Raw genomic sequence first — 16,556 nt, forward strand, 5'->3', positions numbered from 1 at the left:
TAGCCTTTTTATTGTTAATTTTTTTTAAAAAGTACCTGGAGCAGGTCTCATTCTCCTCCACATGCTGAATTTTGGAACGGAAAATTATTTCTTTGCCTTTCTGCTCCAGGCACTGAGCTATTTCTTTTTTTAAATTAGTGATGTCAGTTTTAACGTCAATTTCATTATCTCTCATCTTGTACAGGGTCTGCAGACGGGTGCTGAGAATTTTAAAAAAAGCATGTTTTTCTCTGGCTTTCGCCACGCTCTTTTTAATAAAAAATTCCTTTATTCTTTTTTTCATTTTCTCCCACCATGCACTGATGGGAGTACGCATGTCTCTCCCCCGCCTGCATTTTTGGTAAAATTCAATAAAATCAGTAAAAACCTGTGGATCCTCTAAAAGGGAAACATTTAACTTCCAGGACTTCTTACACACCGGTTTATTAAAATCACGCTTTACATAAAATGATAAAAGCTTGTGATCTGAGAAAACATTAGTTAAAACTTCACAATTAAAAGGCAGTACATTCTCATTACAAAAAATAAAATCTATCCTGGAGCTACAGGTGGCGTTGCTCCAGGTAACGCCGGCTTCCTCTGGGCTGCTCCTATTACATTCTTTGTACAAATCTGTTAATTTAAAATCATTTACAATATCTTTGAGCAGTCCAGAGGTCTTATCGTAATTCCTACTTGTAGTACTGGTAAGCCGGCGTTCCCCCCTCAGGATACAGTTAAAATCACCTGCGAGGATAAAAGGCTCAGTTGTATTAATAAAAAGAGGTAACATTTCTAGCATCTCTGCTCTCTCCTTTTTGTCAGGTGAGCCGTAAAAATTTAAAAACTGCCATTTTACGCCGTCAATAAAAGCTTTAACCAATAAAATACGTCCTGGAAGAATCTCTTGAATAAAATCAATAAAAACGTTTCCCTTAAAAAGAATGGCGACCCCTGCTGATCTGGACTCGTTAGATCCAGACCAGACTGATGGACCATACTTCCAATCCTCTTTGTATTTATGGTACTTCATTGCATGGGGAATGCCGCACTCCTGCAGGAAAAAAACAGAGGCTGCCAGGCCAGATAAAAAACTGAAGAGAGCAACCCTTCTGACTTTGGACTTGGCGCCCCTCACGTTGAGGGAGATCCCCTTTATTTCAGACATCGTGGAGTTTTAATTGTGTTAGTCTTGATTTTAAAAAATAAATAATCGTGTTACTTAAAATCAGACTTGGCCCCCACCAGCAATACCAGAAATCTCGCTTGAACTCATCTCCCCGCCCTCGTCTGACTCTAGCGAGAAAGGGGATGATTCAGGAGAGGAACTACCTTCCGTGAGCGTCGAGCCAACAGCCCTCATCTCGTATACAGGGAGTCCAGATTCACACAGCCTTACCTGGGTCTCTAACGGCTGACCATATAGGTCTGTATCGGGTGGGTCCCCCAAGGGCCCCGCCGCTCCCCCCTGAGGCCGTGCAGGCCGTGCAGGCCGTTCTAGAGGGGGAGGTTGCGCACATGGCGGGGTGTCGGTTGGCTCGGGGGGAACAGTGCCCACCCTCCTCACCAGTAACGACGAGGGGGCGGTCCTAGGAGGAGCCTCACTTTGCTTTACGGACGTATCCATTTGCTCCTCCCCTGTCACCCCCCTACCGGCACGCTCCTGTTTACCCTTTTTACGGGGACCCACTTTCAGCCAACCTTCCTCTTCAGACTCCGTATCTAGAGACCCAGGATTGGGAGCAGGCCCGGCATCCACTGAGCAACCAGCACTCTGGGATGCCTCAGTTATCTCACTGGCCTGCCCCTTCTCAGCCTTACGTTTGGCTTGGCGTTTTTCCTTCGCACTGGACTCCCTTCTCTCCTCTGAGGCTGTTGGCTGTGAGGTACCTGCTTTGGCTCCAACAGACCGTACCCTTGAAGCCCAGGTACCCCGCTGCTCCTTTGCAGCATTGGCTTGTTCCTCTCCCTGAGGGCGGGGCTGGTCCGCTGGTGGAGCACGTGGGGGCGCCCCGGGTTGCTCTTCTTCTCCGCTTCGGTACCTATGAGGACAAGAAAAATACAAGTGACCAGTTTTTTGACAAAAGTTGCATTTTTTTTCTTCTGTGCACTCCCTTATATTGTGCTCTTTGCTTCCACAGTTTCTGCAGGTGACATCGCAGTTAAAACTGGTATGTCCATAGGTACCACAAGCCCTGCAGAAGTTTGGCATCCCTGAGAAGTAGAGGTCGCCATTCACATTTCCAATTTTAAAACGAGCCGGTGGTAATCTCGTTTCTTGGGTGGAGGGGTCCTTAATCAGCGTAACTAAAAACTTCCATTTGGCGGTCCACACTCCACACTCGTTCATCACTTTCCCCAGGAGTTTGACATTTTTGAAGTAGGCAGCTAGAAATGCTGCCACTTCCATATCTCTCACATATGGGGAATACATTTTAATCACCACGAGTTTGGTTATTTCAAATTCATGCTCTACTACCTTGACTCCCGCTGCTACGAGTTCACCTTGTTTCCTCTCAGCTCGGTCCATAGCATCACGGAGTATTCCTTCTCCCATGAAGGTGACATCGTAGATTCCTCGCTTCGGGTAGTCCTGGATAGCCAAGAGCTCGTTCTTGTGGACCGCCAGCAGATCTTCCAAAATGGCGTGGACTAAAAATTTAATACCACGGGGACCGCCTCCACCCTCTGCCACGATAAATCGTGCAGAATTCTTAAGCCGGGCGTACACCGGCACCGCATCGGGTTCGCCTGCCATTTGCGTGGCCAGGTCGAACCGCACAGCTTTCGCTGCGCCCCTTGTCTTACGGAGACCAAGGGGCTGGGGGGGATCGCAACTCGTTGCTCAGGACTAAGCCTCTCTCCCAAATAGCAGCACGGGGGTGAAGTCCAGGCGAACCTGGACGATCCCCCGAGGCCGAGAGAGAGGGTACCTGAGCACCTTCTGACCAAAAACCTCCTGTATAAATACACTTGGTCTTAGCCAAAAGGCCGAGAAGCGATAACCCGAGCGGCCCTTGCCTTGCCCGAGCCTGTCCCATACTGCTGTTCACCCCTTGCAGCGATTGATTCAGCCTACTCCTAGGCAATTCCATGGGGCCCTGCAGGCTCACACACATTTACAGCTACTAAGCGGGAGGGAGGTGAATAAAGGCCGGAGAGGAAGCTACACAGGATTTGCTTCTTTTGCTTGCACCACAATGCAGTGCTGAAAGAGGAGGAATCTACATAAAAACGCCTTCCTGGCAACGCCCAAATGCCCTCATGCCATGCAGATAAACACTGGCAGCGGCAGCAAGTGCATGCCCACAGCCACCCCTTGTTCCTTCACACCTTGTATCAGCTTTAATCCAGTCCAGTGCTGCCTGCTGAGCAGCACTGACCAACACTGCCTGGGCCCAGGCTTTTATCTATCTCTGAGGCCCCATTATGATGTCAGAAAGCTGGCTCTGGAATCCTGAGGGCTCCACTATGACACGTGCAAAGTTCCGTCTGAACTTTATATAAGACGGTGAGGCTCAGTCAGTCACTCAGTGTTGCCTGAGAGGGCAACACTGCAACAGCCGGCCGCCAGGCTGTCTTTTTTTTGCACATTTATTTGCCTCCAGGAGGCCACAAGAGGGAGACAAGGGACTGCAAAATGGAAAATAAGCATCCACCAACTTTACAGACAACTTCTCCTTGCTCCTACAACCTCCATCCTTGCACAGTTTGTTATTCTTCCAGGTAACAAAGTAACAAATCCAAATTGCTGCTCTCTTTGTAGGCAAGCAAGGGTTTGTTGCAACTGCAATTCTTACTTCTTCTTGAAATGTAGGGACGACAGTACATTCCATCACATCCATCTAGTGTACACAGGTAGGTCCATTGTGGCGGGTAGGCGGCTGGCTGCTTTAATGGCTGTTTGCTGTTCCCCTACTCCACTCCACTCCACTATTTGACTGTGGTGCTGCATCAATCAGTGGCTGGCTCAGGTGCAGCTCTTTAACTTACCTAGGAGGGAGGGCGGAGAGAAGACAAGGAAGGTGAATGAGCTGTTCCAATGTGAAATGCCGGAAACACAGAAACACAGAAGACACACACACACACACACACACACACAACAAGAGGTGGCAATGTATTCATTAATTGCATTTAATAAATGAGCTCATTATCACACATGACTGTACAAATGCATTGTCCAACAGGTGTTGAAATAATGGGATTAAAAGGGGAGATCCCATCAGAAAGACAAAAACAATAGCAAACACAAATAGCACTTTTGGAATCTGATTTTAGTCAACACATAAGGGAAGGGTGCACCGGTCCTGGAAATACTGCAATACCAGGTCAATGCGTGGAGTGGACAGAGCAAGCTCTATTTCCATCTCCCTGTTCTAAAAATCCATTTAATATATGGTCCCCAGATAGGGGACGTATCAGATATTAAACTGATAAGAACAGATACTACACTTGATCTTAGCCAAAAGGCCGAGAAGCGATAACCCGAGCGGCCCTTGCCTTGCCCGAGCCTGTCCCATACTGCTGTTCACCCCTTGCAGCGATTGATTCAGCCTACTCCTAGGCAATTCCATGGGGCCCTGCAGGCTCACACACATTTACAGCTACTAAGCGGGAGGGAGGTGAATAAAGGCCGGAGAGGAAGCTACACAGGATTTGCTTCTTTTGCTTGCACCACAATGCAGTGCTGAAAGAGGAGGAATCTACATAAAAACGCCTTCCTGGCAACGCCCAAATGCCCTCCTGCCATGCAGATAAACACTGGCAGCGGCAGCAAGTGCATGCCCACAGCCACCCCTTGTTCCTTCACACCTTGTATCAGCTTTAATCCAGTCCAGTGCTGCCTGCTGAGCAGCACTGACCAACACTGCCTGGGCCCAGGCTTTTATCTATCTCTGAGGCCCCATTATGATGTCAGAAAGCTGGCTCTGGAATCCTGAGGGCTCCACTATGACACGTGCAAAGTTCCGTCTGAACTTTATATAAGACGGTGAGGCTCAGTCAGTCACTCAGTGTTGCCTGAGAGGGCAACACTGCAACAGCCGGCCGCCAGGCTGTCTTTTTTTTGCACATTTATTTGCCTCCAGGAGGCCACAAGAGGGAGACAAGGGACTGCAAAATGGAAAATAAGCATCCACCAACTTTACAGACAACTTCTCCTTGCTCCTACAACCTCCATCCTTGCACAGTTTGTTATTCTTCCAGGTAACAAAGTAACAAATCCAAATTGCTGCTCTCTTTGTAGGCAAGCAAGGGTTTGTTGCAACTGCAATTCTTACTTCTTCTTGAAATGTAGGGACGACAGTACATTCCATCACATCCATCTAGTGTACACAGGTAGGTCCATTGTGGCGGGTAGGCGGCTGGCTGCTTTAATGGCTGTTTGCTGTTCCCCTACTCCACTCCACTCCACTATTTGACTGTGGTGCTGCATCAATCAGTGGCTGGCTCAGGTGCAGCTCTTTAACTTACCTAGGAGGGAGGGCGGAGAGAAGACAAGGAAGGTGAATGAGCTGTTCCAATGTGAAATGCCGGAAACACAGAAACACAGAAGACACACACACACACACACACACACACAACAAGAGGTGGCAATGTATTCATTAATTGCATTTAATAAATGAGCTCATTATCACACATGACTGTACAAATGCATTGTCCAACAGGTGTTGAAATAATGGGATTAAAAGGGGAGATCCCATCAGAAAGACAAAAACAATAGCAAACACAAATAGCACTTTTGGAATCTGATTTTAGTCAACACATAAGGGAAGGGTGCACCGGTCCTGGAAATACTGCAATACCAGGTCAATGCGTGGAGTGGACAGAGCAAGCTCTATTTCCATCTCCCTGTTCTAAAAATCCATTTAATATATGGTCCCCAGATAGGGGACGTATCAGATATTAAACTGATAAGAACAGATTTTTTTTTTTTTTTTTTATTAAACCATTCAGGTTTTTTTGAATAAAACCGAGAACTGTAGTTGTTCAAACCACCTCTCTATTTTTCAAAAAATCTCATCACTCTGGTTCATTATTTTATTTTTCCATCAAATACAAGATAAATCAAACAAATTCCTCAAACTAAATACCTCCATTTCAACATTCGCCATATCCCTTCCGCATCCATACCTCTTTCTAGATCCCATTTATAATAAAAATACAATTTAGCCAATACCATACTAACCACATCCTCCATCTCAAATACTTCTCTTTTATACACATTCAAATTCCTCGTATTCCACAATACTTCTTTCACACAAGTCAGAAAAATCCACAACACTCTATCCTTTTCACTACCCAAACTACACAAACCAAACAAGACAATTTCATACGTCAAAACCTTCAAACCAGTCAATTCTTCACACAACCCACTCAACTTTTTCCAAACATCCTTTGCATGCTTACACGACCAAAACACATGACTCACATCCTCATCATCCCCACAACCTTCTCTCGGACACCTTTCAGATGCAACCAAACCTCTTCTTTTCTGAACACTCCTTACAGGCAACACTCCATGTACCGACATCCATAACAAATCTTTCTGCTTATTTGAGACATTATACGTAACAATCTTCTTCCACACAGACTTAGACTCCTTCGAATTCAAACCATTTACAGAACACATCACATTATTCATACACATACTTCTCACGAACATTCTTTTCACTCAGAAATCTCTCCATTCTTACATCCTCTAGCTGGAATTTTTTGATAAATTTTTCTACATACAAATACCACCCTGTGCACTGAAAAGCAATTGGTTTACATAAATTCCGTTTTTCCCACCTTAAACGCTGAATCACCGTTCCAGCTAAATACTTCGACATTCTAGAAGCCTTGGATTCTTTAAATAAAAGCTCAACAAAAAAACGTACACAATTAATTCCAATGAAAATCTCCAAATTTGGGAAATCCAAGCCTCCATTACGTCTGCTTTTCATTAGAATTTCTCTCCTTGCCTTCTCAATCCCGCTCCCCCATAAAAAAAGGAACAAAACTCTATTCACTTTTTTTAACATAGCAACAGCAGGAGGAAAAACCAAAGCAACATATAAAATCATAGGTAGAATAATGCTTTTGACAATTAAAACCTTCCCCGAAAAAGAAAGATCCCTCATTCTCCACATTTCCAACTTTCTCACAATCCTACCACCTAACTCATCCCAACTTTCTCTCCCTTTCAACTCATCATCAAACACAATACCCAAAATTTTCACACCATTCACCTGTTCCATATCAGGATCACTCACCCGTTCATTACTGAAGAAAAATTTAAATTTGCTCTTACCCCAATTTATTTTAAAAGCAGACGCAATACAAAACATATTTACAATCAACTTCACTCTGGACATATCATACACTGAATCACACAATACACAAATATCATCCATATATCCCAAAGCTTTCACACGCTTTCCATCACACCCGGGCACCACCAAACCTTTCACAACCTTATCATTTCTAATCATTTGCAACAATGGTTCAATCGCACAAATAAAAAGGATGGGAGACAACGGACAACCCTGTCGCACACCAGACATAATACTAAATGATTCTGAAAAAAACCCATTCACCTGCACACAACTCTTTGCATTCGCGTATAATTTCTTCAACAAACTCACAAACTGAACCGGAAAACCCATTCTCTCTAACACTTTGAACAAAAACACATGCGCCACACGATCAAACGCTTTCTCAAAATCTAACGCACACACAATCACCTTCTTATTCCGACCCTTACAATCCTCAAGCATGTCCCGCACCAACGCCACATTCTCATGCAATTTCCTTTTCGGTACCGCACATACCTGATCCTCATCAATCACACACCCAATAACATTCCTCATACGATTCGCAATCAGCTTGGCAAAAATTTTATAATCCGTATTAAGCAAAGTAATTGGTCGCCAGTTTTCTAACCGTCTCTTATCTCCTTTTTTATGCAACAAAACTACCATACCCTTCTTCATCACATCACACATATTCATCCCAGAAAACAACACTCTCATAACATCTATAACATCCTTCCCAATTATATCCCAATATTTCCCATAGAACTCAGCTGGTATTCCATCGATCCCTGGAGACTTATTTTTAGCCATACTTCCCACCACATCCTTTACTTCACCATCCATAATCTCACCAAGCAAAGACTCATATTCACTTTCAGGAACAAAATTACCCACAATATCCAAAAACTCCTCATCATCACCCAGATCACACTTCTTCAAATCATACAGTTGTTTATAAAAATCAGACACCACATCAATCACATCCTTACCAAACACCTCTTTATCATCCTTATCCAATAACACATTCATTCCACTTTTCCCACCACACATTTTTTTAAAGAAAAATCTAGTGCACTTCTCGTGATTATCTCTAACCTCCACCTTAGATCTAAATATTATTTCTTTCCCTTTCTCTCGGAACCACTCCTTAATATCTTTTTTTGTTTTTTCCAAATCGTGTCTTACATCCATACCCAAATTTTTACATTGTTGAAGGAACGTCATCCGCATATTAAAGCGTGAATATTCTAATCTTTTCCTTCTCGCTCTTCTATACCCTATCTGTCTAAAGAAACCACCAATCTTTTTTTTCACCCATACCCACCATTCACACACATTAGAGAAAGAACTTTTCTTCCTAACCCAAAACCCATATTTTTTCCCAAACCTAGTTTTCACCCTTTCATCACTCAGAAAACTAACATTCATCTTCCATACCCCTCTACCATAAAAGAAATTATTTATAACAAAAACCCCCAACAAACACTCGTGATCTGAAAACCACACTCTCTCCTGCGCATAATCTACACATTTCATTGCTGAAATAGAAAAAAAGAAAAAGTCCAGACGAGAATCTGTTCTTCCGTCATCGGCATGGTAAGTAAATGGACCTGGTTTCCTGGTGACAGCGTCCTGCAAAGCAAAGTCCTGCAAAATTTTATTCCACAAAACTCCAGTGACATCCACATTAGACTCTGTGGACCCAGCTCGGGCCTGCTTCTCCAGGATACAGTTAATGTCACCAACAATAATTACAGGAACTTTACCATGAAGAAAAAATTTTAAAGAATCAAAAAGTGCCAACCTATCAGTTTTCACAGCATGGCCATAGATATTAATTAGCCTAAACTGCCACCCCTTATAGGATAGTAACACACAGACACATCTTCCTTCCTGTATAATTTGAGTCTGTTTGATGACAAACTCATTATTTTTAAAAAGAATACCAATTCCATCATTCCTATTTGTGGAAGAAAAAGACCAAATTGCTTCCCCAAACTTCCATTCTTCTTTCCTAGGCATTTTTGACAAACCACATTCTTGTACGCAAACAATGTCACTGCCCTTAGAGGCCAAAAAGTCCAGGACTGCAGCACGCTTGTGAGCAGAGGAGAACACCCGTACATTTTGTGAGACAATTTTTAATCTCAAAGACATGCGGGCATAGTATTGTTAGTGCAATGGAAAGCCATGGAAAAAACCAGAACATATCACGTCCCAGGGAAATACATCGCTCTTTCCAAATTTGCCACATTGACTTCACTGAGGAAACCTTCCCCAGGAGAGCTGGGTACTTCTGAGGCCACCTCAGATGACTTAGGGCTAGAACTGGAGTCACTATCCAGCAAAGAAAAAGGATTTGCATGAGCAGAATCTTCCAATAAGCCTATCTTAAGTCTCTTCACCGCCTTTCCAGACTTCCCCCTTTTTGAGACAACTTTATGGAAGATTTCCGCACTAGTGGCACTAGGCATCCTGGCCTCCTTCTCGTCCTCCTCCGATATTGACCACTCCACTTTTGCTGAATCGTCCATTTTTGACTCTGGGCTAGAAAAGGACAAAATTTGCATACTTGCACCGTTATCAGGGTATGCACACCCACTAGGTGGCGCTGTGTCTTTACCTTCCATAGGTATAACCCCAGGTGTCTCATCAACAGTTGGCTCTGCAGGAGGGACCACACCCAACTCCATGCTGTCAGTATGTGAGGTTAGAACCTCTCCTAATCCAGCTTTCCCAGGGTCCTGAGAAGCAGCCACAGAAACATTGCCAGCTGGCTCTGAAATTACCTCAGAAGAGGCAGCAAGGGAACTTGTTGTTCTCACCTGTCTGCCCCATGTTCTTCTCTCTTGTCCTAAGAAAGGAAACACCTTTGGACATTTCCTACAGGTATGACCAGGCAAACCACAAATATCACACCTGGATGGGGAAATACATGCACTAGCCTCATGTCCTGTTTCCTTGCAATTTCTGCAAACTTTGCCTTTGCATGCATCTTTGGTATGCCCGTAGGAAAAACATGATCTACAAAAGCATGGCATATCTTGGTAGTACAGATATCCCTTATTCCCACCAATGGAAAAATTAGCAGGAGGATTCATCACTCCTCCAATACAGCTGGAGTCAGGTTTCAGCCTGACCCAGTACTTGATATCACCATTAAAGACTCCCCATAGGTTCTTCTGCTCCACACCACCTCTAACATGGGTACAGTAATGAGCTAAAAAAGCCCTGACCAGCCTTCTATCCAAAAATGGGTTATACATATGAATTGTTATACATTTCTCCACTGTAGAAAAAAGAGGTTGCACTTCAATGGATGTTAATGCCTCATGCATGTGTTTTTCCTTTAGCAACTGAAAAACGTTTAAACAGTAGGCGGCCTCAAAAAAGGATACATCATATGTAGCAATATTGCTGAAAGCTTGGATACAGAATACCTCTACCAACTTAACTCCAGCCAGGTCCAGAAGGATGTTCTCAATGATATGTCCAGTATCAACTTCGTCTCTCCTCTGCTCATTCACCACGAAACGGATAGTGTTACGCACAGCTGCCATCTTGAAATGGAATGCCCAACGGCACGATGATCGCTCCCAAAAACGTCGGATAGGACTCCACGAAAGACCGAACCCCCGGCCCAGACCAGGCAATAAACCTGATCTGAGCCAAAAGGCCGAGAAGCGATAACCCGAGCGGCCCTTGCCTTGCCCGAGCCTGTCCCATACTGCTGTTCACCCCTTGCAGCGATTGATTCAGCCTACTCCTAGGCAATTCCATGGGGCCCTGCAGGCTCACACACATTTACAGCTACTAAGCGGGAGGGAGGTGAATAAAGGCCGGAGAGGAAGCTACACAGGATTTGCTTCTTTTGCTTGCACCACAATGCAGTGCTGAAAGAGGAGGAATCTACATAAAAACGCCTTCCTGGCAACGCCCAAATGCCCTCCTGCCATGCAGATAAACACTGGCAGCGGCAGCAAGTGCATGCCCACAGCCACCCCTTGTTCCTTCACACCTTGTATCAGCTTTAATCCAGTCCAGTGCTGCCTGCTGAGCAGCACTGACCAACACTGCCTGGGCCCAGGCTTTTATCTATCTCTGAGGCCCCATTATGATGTCAGAAAGCTGGCTCTGGAATCCTGAGGGCTCCACTATGACACGTGCAAAGTTCCGTCTGAACTTTATATAAGACGGTGAGGCTCAGTCAGTCACTCAGTGTTGCCTGAGAGGGCAACACTGCAACAGCCGGCCGCCAGGCTGTCTTTTTTTTGCACATTTATTTGCCTCCAGGAGGCCACAAGAGGGAGACAAGGGACTGCAAAATGGAAAATAAGCATCCACCAACTTTACAGACAACTTCTCCTTGCTCCTACAACCTCCATCCTTGCACAGTTTGTTATTCTTCCAGGTAACAAAGTAACAAATCCAAATTGCTGCTCTCTTTGTAGGCAAGCAAGGGTTTGTTGCAACTGCAATTCTTACTTCTTCTTGAAATGTAGGGACGACAGTACATTCCATCACATCCATCTAGTGTACACAGGTAGGTCCATTGTGGCGGGTAGGCGGCTGGCTGCTTTAATGGCTGTTTGCTGTTCCCCTACTCCACTCCACTCCACTATTTGACTGTGGTGCTGCATCAATCAGTGGCTGGCTCAGGTGCAGCTCTTTAACTTACCTAGGAGGGAGGGCGGAGAGAAGACAAGGAAGGTGAATGAGCTGTTCCAATGTGAAATGCCGGAAACACAGAAACACAGAAGACACACACACACACACACACACACACACACAACAAGAGGTGGCAATGTATTCATTAATTGCATTTAATAAATGAGCTCATTATCACACATGACTGTACAAATGCATTGTCCAACAGGTGTTGAAATAATGGGATTAAAAGGGGAGATCCCATCAGAAAGACAAAAACAATAGCAAACACAAATAGCACTTTTGGAATCTGATTTTAGTCAACACATAAGGGAAGGGTGCACCGGTCCTGGAAATACTGCAATACCAGGTCAATGCGTGGAGTGGACAGAGCAAGCTCTATTTCCATCTCCCTGTTCTAAAAATCCATTTAATATATGGTCCCCAGATAGGGGACGTATCAGATATTAAACTGATAAGAACAGATACTACACTTGATCTTAGCCAAAAGGCCGAGAAGCGATAACCCGAGCGGCCCTTGCCTTGCCCGAGCCTGTCCCATACTGCTGTTCACCCCTTGCAGCGATTGATTCAGCCTACTCCTAGGCAATTCCATGGGGCCCTGCAGGCTCACACACATTTACAGCTACTAAGCGGGAGGGAGGTGAATAAAGGCCGGAGAGGAAGCTACACAGGATTTGCTTCTTTTGCTTGCACCACAATGCAGTGCTGAAAGAGGAGGAATCTACATAAAAACGCCTTCCTGGCAACGCCCAAATGCCCTCCTGCCATGCAGATAAACACTGGCAGCGGCAGCAAGTGCATGCCCACAGCCACCCCTTGTTCCTTCACACCTTGTATCAGCTTTAATCCAGTCCAGTGCTGCCTGCTGAGCAGCACTGACCAACACTGCCTGGGCCCAGGCTTTTATCTATCTCTGAGGCCCCATTATGATGTCAGAAAGCTGGCTCTGGAATCCTGAGGGCTCCACTATGACACGTGCAAAGTTCCGTCTGAACTTTATATAAGACGGTGAGGCTCAGTCAGTCACTCAGTGTTGCCTGAGAGGGCAACACTGCAACAGCCGGCCGCCAGGCTGTCTTTTTTTTGCACATTTATTTGCCTCCAGGAGGCCACAAGAGGGAGACAAGGGACTGCAAAATGGAAAATAAGCATCCACCAACTTTACAGACAACTTCTCCTTGCTCCTACAACCTCCATCCTTGCACAGTTTGTTATTCTTCCAGGTAACAAAGTAACAAATCCAAATTGCTGCTCTCTTTGTAGGCAAGCAAGGGTTTGTTGCAACTGCAATTCTTACTTCTTCTTGAAATGTAGGGACGACAGTACATTCCATCACATCCATCTAGTGTACACAGGTAGGTCCATTGTGGCGGGTAGGCGGCTGGCTGCTTTAATGGCTGTTTGCTGTTCCCCTACTCCACTCCACTCCACTATTTGACTGTGGTGCTGCATCAATCAGTGGCTGGCTCAGGTGCAGCTCTTTAACTTACCTAGGAGGGAGGGCGGAGAGAAGACAAGGAAGGTGAATGAGCTGTTCCAATGTGAAATGCCGGAAACACAGAAACACAGAAGACACACACACACACACACACACACACAACAAGAGGTGGCAATGTATTCATTAATTGCATTTAATAAATGAGCTCATTATCACACATGACTGTACAAATGCATTGTCCAACAGGTGTTGAAATAATGGGATTAAAAGGGGAGATCCCATCAGAAAGACAAAAACAATAGCAAACACAAATAGCACTTTTGGAATCTGATTTTAGTCAACACATAAGGGAAGGGTGCACCGGTCCTGGAAATACTGCAATACCAGGTCAATGCGTGGAGTGGACAGAGCAAGCTCTATTTCCATCTCCCTGTTCTAAAAATCCATTTAATATATGGTCCCCAGATAGGGGACGTATCAGATATTAAACTGATAAGAACAGATTTTTTTTTTTTTTTTATTGAAAGCCCGAGTCGTGCTTTCTATCACCCAAGTGCATAAAAAGTGCAGAGGTGCCACACAAAAAGTGCACAAGGATGCGGTCTATCGCAGCCCTTCTCTTAAAAGAGAGAGGCCCCGCATAACCATTCCCTGACCCTCCAAACCATAGGCCTAGAGGATCAAGGATCGATGGTCCCCCCTCGCCGAAGCTTAGGGAGACCCAAACACACTCCTAGGCTTCTACCTGGGCTGCCACCCCAGTGTCCACCTAGGAGCCTGCATCCTAGTTGCACCTCCCCTCCGAAGAAGGGAGGCCGGGTTGCAGGGGAAAAAGGAACCAGAAGGCCACACATTTTCCCCCTAGACCTCAGGAGGGTCCCAAAAGGGCACCGCATCCCAAAATCCTTGTGACAAACGTGACAAACACACAGTGAAAAACAAAATTAAATAAGTGGATGTGCGCTGTGATACAGCCTGGACATCCGCCAGGTATAAAAAAAATTCCTCATCTCCCAGCCAGAAGGCCGGGAGAATAAAGGTGTGTGCTCATATAGCGTGAAAGAGAGTGCGTGCAAGTGTGCCTTCACTCAGTGGGATCCCACCCCCAGTGAGTTAGGGCACCCCAGGGTCACCAGCCCTGGGGCACATAGCAACTCGGGCTTCCAAACTACCCGGCCTAATGACCTCGATCCGGCGGTCGCCTGGTCACCTACAAATGGTACCTTTAAACCAAATGCGTACACCAGAGCGATGACCGTTGTGGTTCCCTGCCCTCACCTCGGCGTTCTGTCATCCCCCTACGATGGCCCACGTACCACCGGCAGGGATGATTACTAACCTCAGCTTGAGCAGGTACTACACTTGATCTTAGCCAAAAGGCCGAGAAGCGATAACCCGAGCGGCCCTTGCCTTGCCCGAGCCTGTCCCATACTGCTGTTCACCCCTTGCAGCGATTGATTCAGCCTACTCCTAGGCAATTCCATGGGGCCCTGCAGGCTCACACACATTTACAGCTACTAAGCGGGAGGGAGGTGAATAAAGGCCGGAGAGGAAGCTACACAGGATTTGCTTCTTTTGCTTGCACCACAATGCAGTGCTGAAAGAGGAGGAATCTACATAAAAACGCCTTCCTGGCAACGCCCAAATGCCCTCCTGCCATGCAGATAAACACTGGCAGCGGCAGCAAGTGCATGCCCACAGCCACCCCTTGTTCCTTCACACCTTGTATCAGCTTTAATCCAGTCCAGTGCTGCCTGCTGAGCAGCACTGACCAACACTGCCTGGGCCCAGGCTTTTATCTATCTCTGAGGCCCCATTATGATGTCAGAAAGCTGGCTCTGGAATCCTGAGGGCTCCACTATGACACGTGCAAAGTTCCGTCTGAACTTTATATAAGACGGTGAGGCTCAGTCAGTCACTCAGTGTTGCCTGAGAGGGCAACACTGCAACAGCCGGCCGCCAGGCTGTCTTTTTTTTGCACATTTATTTGCCTCCAGGAGGCCACAAGAGGGAGACAAGGGACTGCAAAATGGAAAATAAGCATCCACCAACTTTACAGACAACTTCTCCTTGCTCCTACAACCTCCATCCTTGCACAGTTTGTTATTCTTCCAGGTAACAAAGTAACAAATCCAAATTGCTGCTCTCTTTGTAGGCAAGCAAGGGTTTGTTGCAACTGCAATTCTTACTTCTTCTTGAAATGTAGGGACGACAGTACATTCCATCACATCCATCTAGTGTACACAGGTAGGTCCATTGTGGCGGGTAGGCGGCTGGCTGCTTTAATGGCTGTTTGCTGTTCCCCTACTCCACTCCACTCCACTATTTGACTGTGGTGCTGCATCAATCAGTGGCTGGCTCAGGTGCAGCTCTTTAACTTACCTAGGAGGGAGGGCGGAGAGAAGACAAGGAAGGTGAATGAGCTGTTCCAATGTGAAATGCCGGAAACACAGAAACACAGAAGACACACACACACACACACACACACACAACAAGAGGTGGCAATGTATTCATTAATTGCATTTAATAAATGAGCTCATTATCACACATGACTGTACAAATGCATTGTCCAACAGGTGTTGAAATAATGGGATTAAAAGGGGAGATCCCATCAGAAAGACAAAAACAATAGCAAACACAAATAGCACTTTTGGAATCTGATTTTAGTCAACACATAAGGGAAGGGTGCACCGGTCCTGGAAATACTGCAATACCAGGTCAATGCGTGGAGTGGACAGAGCAAGCTCTATTTCCATCTCCCTGTTCTAAAAATCCATTTAATATATGGTCCCCAGATAGGGGACGTATCAGATATTAAACTGATAAGAACAGATTTTTTTTTTTTTTTTTTTTTTTTTTTTTTTTTTTTTTTTTTTTTATTAAACCATTCAGGTTTTTTTGAATAAAACCGAGAACTGTAGTTGTTCAAACCACCTCTCTATTTTTCAAAAAATCTCATCACTCTGGTTCATTATTTTATTTTTCCATCAAATACAAGATAAATCAAACAAATTCCTCAAACTAAATACCTCCATTTCAACATTCGCCATATCCCTTCCGCATCCATACCTCTTTCTAGATCCCATTTATAATAAAAATACAATTTAGCCAATACCATACTAACCACATCCTCCATCTCAAATACTTCTCTTTTATACACATTCAAATTC

The 16,556-nt window shown here is 45.2% G+C and overlaps 3 non-coding genes and 3 pseudogenes across 3 annotated transcripts; all 6 read right to left on the bottom strand.

The window, feature by feature from the left end:
- Nucleotides 1–4,270: 4,270 nt before the first annotated feature.
- Nucleotides 4,271–4,461, bottom strand: LOC142695772 (U2 spliceosomal RNA). The gene has a single exon (XR_012863800.1). It is a non-coding gene; the product is annotated as a U2 spliceosomal RNA (small nuclear RNA).
- A 1,288-nt stretch (nt 4,462–5,749) lies between these two features.
- LOC142695683 (U2 spliceosomal RNA) lies at nt 5,750–5,955 on the bottom strand (annotated as a pseudogene).
- Nucleotides 5,956–12,257: 6,302 nt separating this feature from the next.
- On the bottom strand, nt 12,258–12,448 carry LOC142695773 (U2 spliceosomal RNA). The gene has a single exon (XR_012863801.1). It is a non-coding gene; the product is annotated as a U2 spliceosomal RNA (small nuclear RNA).
- Nucleotides 12,449–13,736: 1,288 nt separating this feature from the next.
- LOC142695699 (U2 spliceosomal RNA) lies at nt 13,737–13,919 on the bottom strand. The gene has a single exon (XR_012863762.1). It is a non-coding gene; the product is annotated as a U2 spliceosomal RNA (small nuclear RNA).
- Nucleotides 13,920–14,708: 789 nt separating this feature from the next.
- LOC142695739 (U2 spliceosomal RNA) lies at nt 14,709–14,778 on the bottom strand (annotated as a pseudogene).
- Nucleotides 14,779–16,066: 1,288 nt separating this feature from the next.
- Nucleotides 16,067–16,237, bottom strand: LOC142695721 (U2 spliceosomal RNA; annotated as a pseudogene).
- Nucleotides 16,238–16,556: the final 319 nt, after the last annotated feature.

The sequence above is a fragment of the Rhinoderma darwinii genome (assembly GCF_050947455.1).
Source record: "Rhinoderma darwinii isolate aRhiDar2 chromosome 5 unlocalized genomic scaffold, aRhiDar2.hap1 SUPER_5_unloc_48, whole genome shotgun sequence".
Taxonomy (NCBI): Eukaryota; Metazoa; Chordata; class Amphibia; order Anura; family Rhinodermatidae; genus Rhinoderma; species Rhinoderma darwinii.